A 15,070-nucleotide genomic window follows, 5' to 3' on the forward strand; every position below is an offset into this window, starting at 1 on the left:
TGACTTCGTCGAAGCTCGTCTCGCGAGGATCTCAAGTCTTCGCAGGACGCTACCAGAAGATTTACAGACCAACCCCTGTCGCTGGTACTTAATAAGGTACCTTTAATTATATAACGTATCATGTATCTAAGGTTACGTGTCAACGTAATTGCAGTAATTAATTTTACCCTAACAATTAGAACTGTACAGATTGGTGAAAAAAGGTGACAGAGGAAACCGACTCATCCACCTTATGTAATCGACAGCCAGTAACTGTAAACATGATGTTTGCTCTTGTTCCGCCCAGCTATTTGGAATAGTTTGGTTTATTAAACGGTGTGTATACTTAAACTGTGTAACAGGTAACCAGCTATCATGTAATAACTGCCATTCCGCACACGGTTTTTAGTATATGTTCATCGAACTATTATGGTGAAACTTTTAGAAACTTTTACTAATACTATAAAACATTGCTTTGTTCCTTCTCGCAATCCGCTCTATATTAATGGGGAAGTGGGAATATTCTGGCGAATAGGCCGTGGCTATATATATATTTTAAAGAAACTTTCTGATGGATAAAGTCGATTGACTCATCCCTTTTTGTTTCGTGTCGTGACTGTCCTTGTATAAACATACCAGTGAACAAGGGCGTAGGAACCGGGGGGGCTGGGGTGGGGGCGCCAGCCCCCCCAGTGAAAAATATGGGGGGGGGGCGGAAGTATCATTCCGCCCCCCCCCGCTCCGCGAGTCAGAAAACCCCTTTTTCATTTCCAAATGAGAAAAAAATCTCATTTGGAGCACCAAATTGCATCTATAAGGCCAGGTGAAAATGCAAAATTAGTTACAAAATGGATTGGGTGTTGAAGTGTGCTATATTGCACCAAATTGCATCCGAGGCCACCTGGAAATGCAAAAACACCCCCTCCCCTTAGACCCCTCCCCCCAGGCCGGCCATCAGTCTTCAGCCCCCCCCCCACTCAAAAGTACCTTCCTACGCCACTGCCAGTGAACATGGAAGGGATTGAAGCTTTGCATACACATACATTGCTATATGCTTGCTCTATCATATTACTGGTTAATTGGGTTGTATGTGTTTGTTTGTATTACTGACTTCGCTAAAATGTTAGCATCACTTAAAGCACCTTTGATATGGAGCATCGCCTCTTTAGAACAAACTGCATTACGAACAACAATATATATAACAAATTTCGTGGAACTGCTTACTTTACTTCTCCGCTGCATATATAGGTTACATTTATTGCATTGACTATACCTGATCTCATTTTCTACAAAGAAAACCAAGACTTCACCTAGTCTATGAAATATCCATAACCGTTAAACGTTCAAAGAGCCGGCAATTTACCAAACACATCTGATGGAATAAGAGAAAATGAGATAACGGCCGCCACCCGCACACGCAAGACAAGTAGCCTATACTCACCTATAGTTCTAACAGGGGCGTATCCAGGATTTTCCAATAGGGGGGGCGCCAGGCATGAATGATCGCCGTCCTGGGGGATGGGTCTAGGGGGAGGGGTGTACAATTTTTGCTTTCAAAGAAGGGCTGAAATGCAAAAATGGTGTCATATGCATGGGCGGCGATCCGTACTTCCGAGTGGGGGGGGGGGGGGATATGACCTTGTTGACTATCTAAGCGTAGCGCCACCATGGGTTGGCGCGAAGCGTACAAGAAAATTTTGGGATTAACAAACCCTCTAGATGGCCGGAAACGGCACTTCCCGAGGTTTCCAAGCGGCATATACCCAACTTTAAAATAGGGATGTCATGTCCGAAATATCTCATAATCAGGATCCAAAATACTTTTTTTTTTAATTTCGGGTGTTATTTTGGGAAAATTGCCCCTGTCAATCTTGTTTCAGGCGCAACGTTAGAATGTTCGAGAGCTCTGTTATATTATTCGATGAAGAAAATGGCCTCATGCAGGCTATTATAGGCCTATACACATGCAATACACAATTACACATAGTTACATTCCTAGGTACCGATTGCTAGGGCATCCAGGTGAAACGTGTATTAAGCATTACCCTGGTTACATGAGATTCTCAGCTGTTCGAGGGAACATGTACGTGTGTAGGCCTACTATATGGCCTATATGAATACTATGAGGGTGCATATATGTACTATATCAATACCGTGGGCGCAATAATACATTATGTAGGCATGAAAATATTCTTATCCCTGGCATTTGGTGGGGGGGGGGGATATGGTGCATTACATCCCCTCCACCCATTTTCATGGGGGATATATCCCCCTCCACCCAGGATCGCCGCCCATGGCCATATGTGATCCATTTTTCGACCTTAATAATAAGCAACATTTCCAGTAAATATGGACACAAAATGCACAATTTAGTATGGCTGGCATGTCATTTAGTGTTTATAGTGATAATACAAACACAATTACCATCTATGTTTCTAAAACTATTATGCCGCCGAACTTCGCCAGAACCTTTTTTTGGCAAACAAAAAATAAAGCATACGGGAGGGGGGGGGGGGGTTGAGCGATCACCGACATCTCACATAAAGGTCGTCATCAATTTTTTTTTTTTTTTTTTTTTTTTTGCTAAACTTTTTTTTTTTTTGGTGACGGCCAATAGGGGGGGCGCGCGCCTGTTGCGCCCCCCCTGGATACGCCCCTGGTTCTAACGATGCTACCTATCTTTAATGCTCGTTCTCGACCTGGTATCACAAGAAACCAAAGAAAACGGTTTTTAACTTGACGTACAAGTAGATGCGAACAAGTCAACGGAAGAAAACGCGGCCTGTAATAAGGATTCTACGACCACTTTCTATAGACTGTGATTTTCATTTTTATCTGATTGGCTGATTTGACTTCAATTGGGCCATTTCTGACCATCGTTTATTTTCCATAACAGACAGTTGCCTTGAAAGACACCAATTTTGGAGGAAAGAGACACGGTCTGCTGTTGCTATAGGCAACAAGGTACAGCGTTACATTCATGTTTCAAGGACAATGTACTGACGACGCACATTGTACATACAACACTTAAGTTTCAATGCACTAATCTTCATATGAATATTCCATGCTTTGAACTTTGAACTTGAAACCAAGTTTGGATAGCTAGAACAGCTAGAATCCCTCCCATGTCCCGAGACTACCTTTTCCAGACCTGTCAACCTGTTTGACCCCAAAATAGGGAGAATAACATTTTTTCAGGGCAAAAAAAAACCCCGGGAGAATAAGGGGAAAATAGGGAAGTTTGTAATTTTCAACTGAAATTATATAAATACTCCTAAGTAAATAGTCTACAGTACCGCCCATGTATAATTGGGCATGTGTACGCGCACAGGATCGTATAAAGACGTATAAACAAGTACAATCGCGTATAAAATCGTTGACAAACAAATTGCCGCGTAGACACCTCGTATAATCCCTGTACGAGTTTATACGCAGGTTATGCTATTGTGCTCAATGAATAGGGATTTAAGTCGCCGAAAGAATTAATGAGATGTTTGAAACAGCCGTTTCTTAAATCGTAGTTTAAGACGTGATATTCACCTAGCATCGAAGAGGACGCAGGTAAAGTGTGTGCCGGTGTGACAGTACAGAGTGTCCCCCTGTACAAAGTGTCCGCGGGGACAATCTGTACCAGCATATTTAGTCCGGTGGGACATTATCTGCTGAAAATTGGGTCCCCACCTCACAGCAAATATAGTCCCGCCGGACGAAATGTCCTGGTACAGAACGTCCGCAAATACTTCATAGCATATTTTGTCCCGCATAAAATTTAGGCATTTCGACATTCAAAAGGCAATTGAGTTCATTGTATCAATAATTAGAGCAGATGCATACATCAGAGTTAAATGTTACAGGAAATAAATGAGACGTTGTGCCTTGCTGCAAAACAAAAAATAGAAAGGGAAAAAAAAGAAACAAGTCTTCCATCTGTAGAAGATGTTAATCATGTTTTTGTTGTGATTGCTGCTATTTCATCCTCCGTATATGTTGCATGTTGTATTCGGCAACTACATTGCGTTCATAGTCATCTTTACAGAGGGAGAGATAGTATAAACCTAACCCCCCCCCCCAACGGAGGGCGGGTACGGGATAGGGAATGCAACAGCTACAACAAAAAATGATAATTGCAGAGATAAAATATTACGAACTTAAGGAGTCCAAATTTCATTGTTGCCGTATTTCCCTAACACACAGTGGGTAAGATTTGGCAAGTATGGTAACTGTACTTAATGGGTCTACGAGAGTTGCCTAGCCAATATGAAATTTCATCCGTGCGTAAAGCTCATTATAGGACGGGAACCGAGGGTGTTTTCAAGTTACATCCTAAACGAAATCGGCAACGCTGTATACAAAACTCATGCCCATACACATAATTTTGAGTGCAAGGATTCGGGGGGGGGGGGGGAGTTGGGATGGTAAGTTATCAATGTGTGTCCTGGGGAGGGGTCTTCTTAAGTCTGTGACCTATCTGTGATGACTTCCAAAATATTTTTGTTTGCTAATAACAACAATGAAGTAGCTGGAAGATACTTCTCTGACCTTGAAAATGTCAATACTGCCCCAACCCTCTCCGTATAGGCTTGACACCTATTTATTGACTTTCATTACTACTTTATTGTTTACTTTTTTACCCTTCCTTATTTTTGTCACTCAATTGTCGAGTCAAGGTTTTCACCCTCTCAACAACCATCCCCCCACCCCTGCCCCATAAGCCCCGTTGTGATGGCCATGCGTGAAGCAAATTTTCATTTGTATAGACAAATGGCATTCCAGGCAATTCCAGTGATAAATGTTCGTTGTTTCTTATTATGAATGTTTCTTATTGGACAAAAGGGGTTCAAATTAGAAAAGATATATTAGAACGATATCCTCTTCTAAAGAGCTGCAAACATACAGGAAACAAAACAAAGCCAAACAAGGGAAAGAATAAAGCAAATAGGTCAGAGCAGGATGCAATATGCTAGATTTTTTTGTCTCATCATGTTTCTCACACTTTAAATATGTCATTCTTGTAGAGATAAGTTTGTTCAAAGAAAGTTAATATAGTAAAAATCAAAACATGAAATTGGATGATAGTCATGCACAAATACAATATTCTGAATCTATATCAGACTGGGCAAAGAGTGAAAAATGATTATACATGGAATCAGGGAGCCAGGAGCCGGGGGGGGGGGGGGCACTGTCTGTACATACTATTTTTAAAATGGCATCCCATATCTTTTTATAGCACGGTTAACAATAAAGAATCTCAATAAATAGTAATGATAACATACTAACACATCATATATATTTAAGTGATATGGCCGGTGTGTATCGGTTTATAGCATATCGAGTGGTGGTTGTGGAATGAGAAAATGTCCCTCTGATGTTGTGTGCCCACCCCCACTCCCTACCCCCTGCATGGGGAAATTTAACTGGAATGATGACTCTCCCTTTGTAGCTCTGATGCAACTAAAGATAATTCATGCTTTCTAGAGCATCCTTCAAGCAGGGAGGTATTGCTTGATTAGAATGATATACTACTGTCACTCTTCTTCAAACAATATGTACTTGAAACTCTCATAATCCACATGAAGAACATCCTCTTTAGAGTTTGGTAAGGACCTCAATAAAACCATGCAGAAGTTTCCCTATTAGAATTCCCCCACCCCCCCCCCTTGAACTGCTTTCCACAAACAGTAGGATTACCTATATAATGCTTTAATGTGCAACTTGATACCGTCAAAATTTAATCTTGATTGTAAATTACAAATAAAATAGCTGATTCTCATGTATCCAACGGGTTTTTCGTTAAGACTTACACAGAAATCCATAACAGCAAAAGTTACAACAGGAAGAAGAATATGGTCGGTTATATGTTTTACTATGAGAACTTATCTTGAACACAATTTCCAGAACCAAGAAACACGCCTTCTTATTTGTTATTTAATGAAGTAATGAGGTGATAAAGAATTTCGAGCGTCACATCCCTTCAACCTGAACTGCAAATATATGTATTTCCACCGAACGACTGGCAGTGAAAAGTCAATGGCCTGTCTTTGCTTAAACGTATAGCAGCCGACTAAATTTCTCTCATGATATGTTAGAGTGAAAGACAAGATTATTGTCGGTAACAAGTTAACTGCTAAGAAAATCGTCTAGACATGTCTTCTGTTAACTCCATACATACTCCCTCCATTGGTGGTCAGAGATGAGATATCAGTACAACCAAATCTGTGCAAAATAAAAGTTGAAAGCAATATTATGAGTAGTGAATGCCACACTGTAGGTCATATATAAAATAAATTATCATCTTGAGAGGTTTATGTGTAAGCTCCACTACAAAGATAATTAACATTCACCATGTTGGTTAAGTGTAGACTGTATAGTGTACAACTGAACTATGCTTAGGCATTGAGTTAATTGGATGATCTTTTATTGTGACACCTACATGTTTATGGGATTACTGGCTCCATTTTTTAATTGGAGATTGCATGTCATAATTTTGGCGCTATATTGTACAGTTCACTACCAAACCTGAAAAGTTTTAACCACATGAGCCAATACAACATTTATGACATATTAATTAAATTTAATATCAGAAATTTATCAAATTAGAGTAAGCTAGGATACAACAGAAGTTTGATGCCTTTTTGGTGCTCTATTGATGTATGTGTGCATGGTATCACTGTTTAATGCCGATCAAACATTAATTGTCCTAAATCAGGATCCATGGGGGTTCAAAACACCCTCTGTATGACCCAAATGCAAAAACAAATAATGCTAGCTTACCATTATTATAGTAAAATGTACTATTATACATCATTTTGCATCAAGAGACCTAAACATTGCCTTATTTTGCCAAAGGAAAGGGGGTCCTCTCCCAGGTTTCAGGAAATATCCCCCCACCACACACACAAACACATTTAGCAATTTTCCACACGGACCTAACAGAGAAATGGTACCAAAACTCAGTTGATACATTATCTCTCTTATCTTGTCGAAATTCCTGTCAAAACAGCCAAGTAGTAATAAGTTCACACTTTCTAAACAGAAAAGTTCCCTGTGGTTACGATATCAAACTGCCCAACACCTTTTTGAAAAACAACACACAATAGGTGGTGTCTAGCTGTGGAATGTGGTCTTAATTATTTACTCATCATTTGTTTCAACAAATAAACTGTGTCTGCTGCAGTGAAACATGTCCAGCCAAAATCACTTTTTGGGGATGTAAATCAAATGACGACAATTGTCAGGCTATATGCTACTTAAGAACCAGAGGTGGAACCTTTGCAAGTAAATATAGGAACAAAAACTATGTACATATAAACTTGTTAATGGGGACTTAACCTGCCTGTATAAGCTTAATACCTATTTGGAAATAATTTATACTCAAACACAGCATTCTGCCATGCACTACAAGTTATTTGCATGGTACAAATAACAGATATGATGCCATTCATATTGGAACTAACTACAGAAAATTATTCACTTTTTAAGACATGCTTACCTCATCATCACATCAGTAATGCAATAAGAAGTTGATGCTGCAGTCTTGTCAGGCACTGCCTTAGTCTCAGGCCACTTTGAATATAAGTCAGACAGTGTTATGATGTACAGTCGCTTGGCAGCTGTCACTGGTAGAGGACCAATAAGATCTACACCAACCCGTTAAGAAAGAAGACAGCATTTAGGTGCTAATTTTTAAAAACATTTACAAGTTGCAGGCTTTGCCTTGACTGTTGTTCTATTCCATTCCTTCTTTCTGTACACAGATCTGTAGATAAAAACAGTGGGATATCTGATCGAAACAGGGTGTTGGTGGATTTAGGCCAATTATTTTTACCTTGCAAACATGAAAATGTAACTTACACCATACTGTACCATATATTTACAATCTCTTCAACCACTAAACCAGAAAAATGATACGCCACTTTTTGCAACTTACAATAATGCCTATATTGATGGTTGCTCTGCAGTTAGGCCAGGGTGTGGCTTAAAGGTATGCTGTATAGGCCCTCAATATGCCAAATTTTCACTATGGACAAAATTCTTTTAGTATGTTTATTTCCCTGGAGGAAATTTACCTCACTGGGACATTCAATCATCTCGTGTCATTGAGATTGAGAATTTACCTGTTTCCATAATCCAGTTACAGGAATGCTATGGAGACTTGTTCGTGGTCTACAGGACAATGACGCTTTGACATCCTGTTGAACATAACTTGTTACATCAACGTTGATAGTTTTCCAATAGAATCTAGACATAGTCTGTTGTCTGGTTTATCTATGCAAAGATGAACACCTTCAAAGAGATAAGAAAATTCATGATCAAGGAGATATCATGTTTTTTTGCCCCCCCCCCCCCAAAAAAAAAACAAAAAAAAAACAAACACACACAAATATATGGGCTGCAGGATTAGTAGTTCTAGCTGAAGTGCCTTAAAATTGAATTACAACTCTATATCGAAGTCTATATCTAGAAGTAGGCTAGGCTATATGCTATAGTCCAATAATTGCATTTTATAGTGTCCCATGCATGCAAACCAGACTAGCTCTGTAAGCTTTAGTGATCTGTTGTTATCTTTTATGATAGGCAGGGCGATAAAAGGTAGAAATTTATAATAATTTTCACAAAAATTTGTTAAGACAATTGGGTAAACAAAACGAAAAGAAAAAGGCCCTAATAACTTTGTTCATGCACTTAAAACTTTGCACAAGCATACAACTGATTATAATGTTGCATAAGCATGCAATTGCTTGACTTTTGCGAATGAGTTTTTACAACTAACCAAACGTGGTAAAAGAATATCATGATTTGTGAACCAATCAGTCCTAGAGGCCTGGTTATAGTTTAACTGTGGAATTGCCGTTCGCCATTTAACAACCAATACCATATTGTGTATCCTATACTGTAAGTTACAGACATTACCTTATAGATGTCACTAGTCAGTATGAGCTGCCTCGATTTGGGCGAGTTGAGAAGCCCTAGATAGCAAAACTTTCCTTCAATTTCGGTACGCAAGAGTTTCATTTTCAGCCAGTCTGAAAGACTGACTTTGTCTCCGTAAGATCCTTCTCTGTTTTATTCTTGTAAACTCACTTGGATAGCTCTCATCTCTTAGAATATCCGCAATTTGTCTCACGTTTTCTGCTAGCTTTTCCATTTTTTAGTTGTCGCACGACTTTACTGCTAAATATACGGAAGCCGAAATGCGACAGTTTGCTAATAATACGGATACTGCCAGAGTCCATTACTAATTAAATTTTTGCTACTCGAGCGTACATGCTAATGCGGACATAGTGTTCAGGGGGACACAATTTACAACAAAATATGCGACCAACAAATAATGTCCCCCCTCGTTTCATCATAGCATAAACTGTCCTGGGAGACAGTCTGTACCAACTGGCCTTGTACAAAAGGTCCGGGAGACTAAATGTACTGGTAAATTCAGAAAAAAATGTCCCAGTGGGACTGGGACAGTATATACTGAATATGGAATATTTGCGACAGTTTGTACTGCTACACCGGCATAGAACTTAACTGTTTTTTTGTCGTATATAAGTAGCCTACATGCGAACTGCACACATTCGGTACGCCGCACATACAAAAACAAGTGACAATTAACTTGTGTTTATTAACTTGTGAACCATGGCATATGCACAGTGCACGCCGTACTACTGTACTGTATTCAGGATCGACCAAGGCCAACGTACAATAACGACATTGGGCGAAGTCTGAGAACTGACAAAGCAGCCTGATATTGGTTGAGAGTCCCGCACAGCACTGTGTCAGTCGTAACGTGTTTGTAAACAATCAGTCTATTTTTAGATTACACTTATTACGCGATAGGCATAGCACCAACTGTTGGCTATTTTCAGAAATTTCGCAAGTGATGAAACATTAAAAAACCGGGAGAATAGAATATAAAACCAGGAGGCCGGGAGATTCGGGTAAAAACCGAGAGTCACCCGGTAAAACCGGAAGAGTTGACAGGTCTGCTTTTCACTCCTATGAAGAAAGAAAGAAAAAGAATTGTATTTAGTTTGTATTGGGTCCTTAGCTTAAGAAAGAAAACTCGGGAGGCAATTTGGAGATCTGTTGGTTTAACGCGCTCAACTTCGACAGCGTAGCGATTAACTGAAGAGAGTAAAAAATGAAGCAAAAGACATAGAAAATAAATTGCTACTAATCTCTCAATAAACTACCCCTTAAACTCTAGAGGACTTCCAAACTCACTACCCCTTTAACTCTATAGGACTTCCAAACTCACTACCCCTTTAACTCTAGAGGACTTCCAAACTCCCAAGAAACTGCATAGACCTATACATAATATAACCACGTAACAATATCCCTGAAAAATATGCATTGTGAAATAGATCACCTTTGATATAAACCCTAGCCAAGTCTAAACTACAAACTTGATAAACCTCCAATTTCCCCACTGAATACCACAGTACTGAAAAACACATTCACCCAGGCTTGCCCAGGGAAGCTTAACTAAACGAGAACCTTAAAATAAACCCAAGCCCAATAAAAGTACATATACCCCTGCAACAAACGATTGCGAAATATCATCTCACCGAAACAAATAAACAAAAGAAACTATTTACCCACCTAAACCTTTAAATTGCATAACCAAGCTGCCGAAACACCATCTAAAAACCAGCAACAGCCCAAACAATATGGCTGAAGTAAATCTAAGTGCCACTCACTAAAAACGAGGGCGCTATAAACCAATTGAAGGAGTAAAGACTAAACTAGAAATCAAATTTGGTCGCAACAGTTTGCCTTTTATTTGAGAATCAGTCATGTCAGAGATGGTGTACATGTCCATATTTTGAAAGTTAAAGTGTCTGTTGTATACACTCACAGAGCAAATTTTAAAAAAGGTCAAAGACTTTAAAGAAAGTAAGTTAGGCCTTCTGTACTCATAAGAATGCAGATCTGCACGAGGTGAGTGAAATCGTTACTTTCACATAATAAAATAGACCATCTGGGGTACAGCTTTCTGTTTCTTATAGCTCAGGGAAGAAAATAATATTTAAAATGTTTTTTAGCCCATCAGTAGTAATTTTACCTGTCTGGTATAAACGGTACTGAAACTAATGGTGCACTCTAATGGTTCATTTGTGTTAAATGGTGCATAATTCCTGACGGTAAACTTAAAATTTCCAAAATAATGCTCCAATTTTGGTTTGGCGAAGCTGGAGGATTCCCAAGTGTTCATTTTTGTTGTACTCTGATGCATTTCTGTGGTAATAATAGTGATTTTTATAAACAATATCAGTTGTCATTGTGCACATTTGAGGATATTTAAAATAACAAATTTGAAGTGAAATAAAGATATCTTTAAGTTTAATGTGTTAGGAAATCCCTAATCTACATGCGAGAGTACCGCGAAACATTTAAAGGGGTGATAGGATTGCCTATTTGTAGCCTAAGGCCAACTACAATACAATATAAAGTTTAAAAAAACCCAGAATAGATATCAGCCTAATATGCACATAACTTTACCTGCCAAATCTACCTGCCAAATTATTTTCAACTATTTTTTAGAGGTATTAAGTGAGTCTATTGAGGTTCACATCAGGGTAGCTAATATCTAGTGACTCTGTGGAGTAAGTCAAAATTGAGAGTTTACGCAAATTTAAATAAATTTGCTAACACACTCTCACTCTAAATACAAACTCATAGTAATTTGCAACTCCTAATCGACATGCGCAATCATTCTCAACGATTTGAATGGCAGTAATTCTCGTTCTTATTGACTCCCATGTAGGTGGGTGGGGATCCTTCACCAGAATGAGGTTAACACGTCACATGGCTCCATTCTGAGACTTACGTAGGTAGAAAATTCTCTTGAAGTTTTATGTGAGGTCGAAAGAGGGTGTACAACCATTGTTCTCACATCCCTACCCTCCCATGGCCATGGCCTTCCCCTTCGGTCTGCTCCTTGTGTAATAAATTGTGTAAAATCCTCATGAGCTTTTTGCGTTGCAGTTGTTGATTGAAAGCAAAGCAGTAACCTTTGAATTGACAACTGTGGTGAACATTGACAAATGTATCTGCTAAACTCAAGTTCTGGGGTTGCTTAGTTCAATTAGTTGCTTAGGCGGAGTGCTTAGTTGCTTAGTTGCTTAGCCGGAGTGTATAGCCTAGTGGTTAACGCCGGCGTCTCCCAGTCATGAGATCCCCGGTTCGATTCCCCGTCGACAGCAATGTGTGTCGTCTGGCAAGGGTGTTGTTGAATAACAACTTCCTGACATGGACGCTAAATGGATGTGTGCCGAGATATTGGCTTCGGTCAGCTTGCGAGTCTACAAGCCTCCATGGCTTCTTTCGCGAGTTCCTGCTTGCGGGAAGATCACATATACATACATACAATTAAGAGGTGACAGCTTTATATACTATCATGACATTACCTGCTAACATAATGCACATAATGCATATGATAGGAATAAGTGCTACCAAGGTACTCGTCACATGACCTTCCACATGACCTTTCTTTTACGCCTCGAAATAGTATTGCCATAAACGGTCTAACCTTAAGATATATGTTTATATATAGGGATTGTTTGGATGATGAACATTACTAAAATGCTTGTTGCTGTCCAAACAATTTGGCAGTTTAAACCTACCTCATCCCTGTGTGCATTCCCATAGATGATGACAGAGTGTTGAACAATCTGTCTTTTATCTTCTGTTCGTACATTGTTTGATTTCAAATAATTGCTCGAACTGGAAGCTGTTTGGGTTGCTTGAACGTATTTTATATATATATATATATATATATATATATATATATATATATATATATATATATATATATATATATATATATATATATATATAAATATATATATATATATATATATATATATATATATATATATATATATATATATATATATATATATATATATATATATATATATGAAAAATAATATTGATGTCATGGATTATTAAGCAAATAAATACAGTATATCAGTATATCGGTGTCTGACCTTTTAGAAAAAAAGGAAGTCAAATACTCTTCTGTTATTTAATCCTTCACCCATCAATTGTTTGGAGATAAAACCAAAATTTGATGTTTAGGCCGACTGTTAAAATTGTCGCATAGGAACGTATCAAAATATATCAGTCACAAGGAATCATATAAGACATGAAAAAGTACTCCATAAGCTAAAAATATTCACCTATAAATGATAAATCATGCTGATCATGACATTTAATGTGACCACTATTTGCCCTAGTATTTATCCCGAGGGTAACATACATTATATACTTTCCCTGCCTTACCCACCGTCACTTGCGCAAACGTTTACAATAGTAGGGCGTTAACACATTTGTTTAAGTATTTAAAAATAAAAAACGTCGTAATACTGTCGATACAGCTTTAATATAAGCAAACTTTATCAGAGCGGTGTGCCTATAGTGGCGTGCAATAGGTAGTTCAGGCGGTTTATTGAACGGATGTCGGGATTGGTCAGAGGCCCCGGGTGTTGATTCCAACATTTTTAGCCAAAGGATCACATTTAACTGCCAATCATCTTTTCTTCTCTAACAACTGGTTTCTTCCAGGTGACAAAACTATTAACAGCCCACTGCAGTCATTCACTGGAAATGTTTTAAGTCATGTACAGTGAACATTGCATCCGACATACTTCATGATATTTATACACTTCACGTGAACCAGTCTGAAATAGAATTAACTAACTTGATAAAGGAATAAAAAAAAGAACATTTTTAATTATAATGCACTTTTTCGACAAGGGATTCACTCCACGGATGTGCTTAATCTTTCAGCTGAATCTTTGTATTCGGAAACACAGTGCAAGGCAATACAACATCAAAGGATTTTTTATGTATGTATATATTACCCGTCATATATTCGCTTTCTGTTCTCGAACCATAGACACATGGTTCACATTGTGCCAACATTCCAATGAAAAGATATCAATTTTTACGAAAAATAAAACAGTAAAACAGAAATAAGTGGAATTATTTAGTAAATATGAAACTTGAGGACATCGTCAATTTAACTCATTGGACGGTGGGGCATTTTGGGGATAAGATGTCGAAATTTTGATACAAGTCGAAATTCCGATAATTTCGGGCATTTTGTGGAAATTGTGAGATGACATAGTTCAAGTTTATTATTTGAGTATTTTGTGTATTCAACGCCCACTCCCCCTCCCACCTCCCCCCACCTCTGTTCACTTTGTGATGGCTCCTATTCCACTGATGGTTGTTACTGGTTATGTAGATTCTTTTAACTCAGAAAGCTTGTGATAAAAAGAGAAGAAAAAAAAAGCATATGCGCTCACGCGGTTCGAAGTCGTTCATGCAACATAAATTGCGTGCGGAAGTTCCCCATCTCTCAGCTTGAGCCACGCCCATTAGAGCATACTTAAGTGTCTAATCTTATTATGATCTCACACGGCCACAATGGAATTTAGAAAGCTTCACACGTGGAGCGGGTCAATTTGGCATTCACCCTGTTGCACTCGAAAGGGTAGGACAGGTATTGTTTATACTACTATTTTCTATCATCTGATTTTGAGAAAGTCAGTGTTTTAACCAAGTCATTGTTTGTCAAGTCACGTCAAGTCGGTCAGAGGTGAATCGGATGACATGGCTTCCCCACTTGGACACGCCACTGAGTATATAACGGTGAAAACATGAAAAATCACGATGCAATATTCAAAAAACCTTGAATGACTATACAACTACTAATATTATGCAACCTTTGTACACCTAACGTAAATTTACACTAACATTTATAACAATAACACCATGATGCATGGACTTAAATAAGCAAAAATATGCAACCTATTCCTTACAACGCATTTCAGCGTAAAGCTTAAACACGATGTGTACTTCATGTCCCAAAGTTGGAGGCATGATAACATTTTTCATTGAATAGTTATGTTGCAATATGGTCGGTTGAACGATTCGCTCTTCTGATCACTACTTGGTGCAGTCAAGGGCTGCTGGTGTCCATGTCAACTTTTCTGAACATCAGTACTAAAGTTGCGAATAACACCGGATTGATATTTCCTAAAAGATACTGAAATTGCTCAAATTTTTCCTGAAACAACAGTAGAAT

General features: G+C 38.5%; 1 long non-coding RNA gene across 2 annotated transcripts; it reads right to left on the reverse strand.

Annotated features, from left to right (window-relative positions):
* Positions 1 to 4,696: 4,696 nt before the first annotated feature.
* On the reverse strand, positions 4,697 to 9,485 carry LOC139962913 (uncharacterized). Of its 2 annotated transcripts, none has more exons than XR_011791395.1 (4): positions 8,890 to 9,485; positions 8,094 to 8,262; positions 7,469 to 7,616; positions 4,697 to 6,192 (listed from the first exon to the last, which is right to left on the reverse strand). It is a non-coding gene; the product is annotated as an uncharacterized lncRNA (long non-coding RNA). The 2 variants fall into 2 exon arrangements; XR_011791394.1 differs by having other exon boundaries at positions 7,469 to 7,735.
* Positions 9,486 to 15,070: the final 5,585 nt, after the last annotated feature.

This window comes from Apostichopus japonicus, chromosome 21 (assembly GCF_037975245.1).
Source record: "Apostichopus japonicus isolate 1M-3 chromosome 21, ASM3797524v1, whole genome shotgun sequence".
Classification (NCBI taxonomy): Eukaryota; Metazoa; Echinodermata; class Holothuroidea; order Aspidochirotida; family Stichopodidae; genus Apostichopus; species Apostichopus japonicus.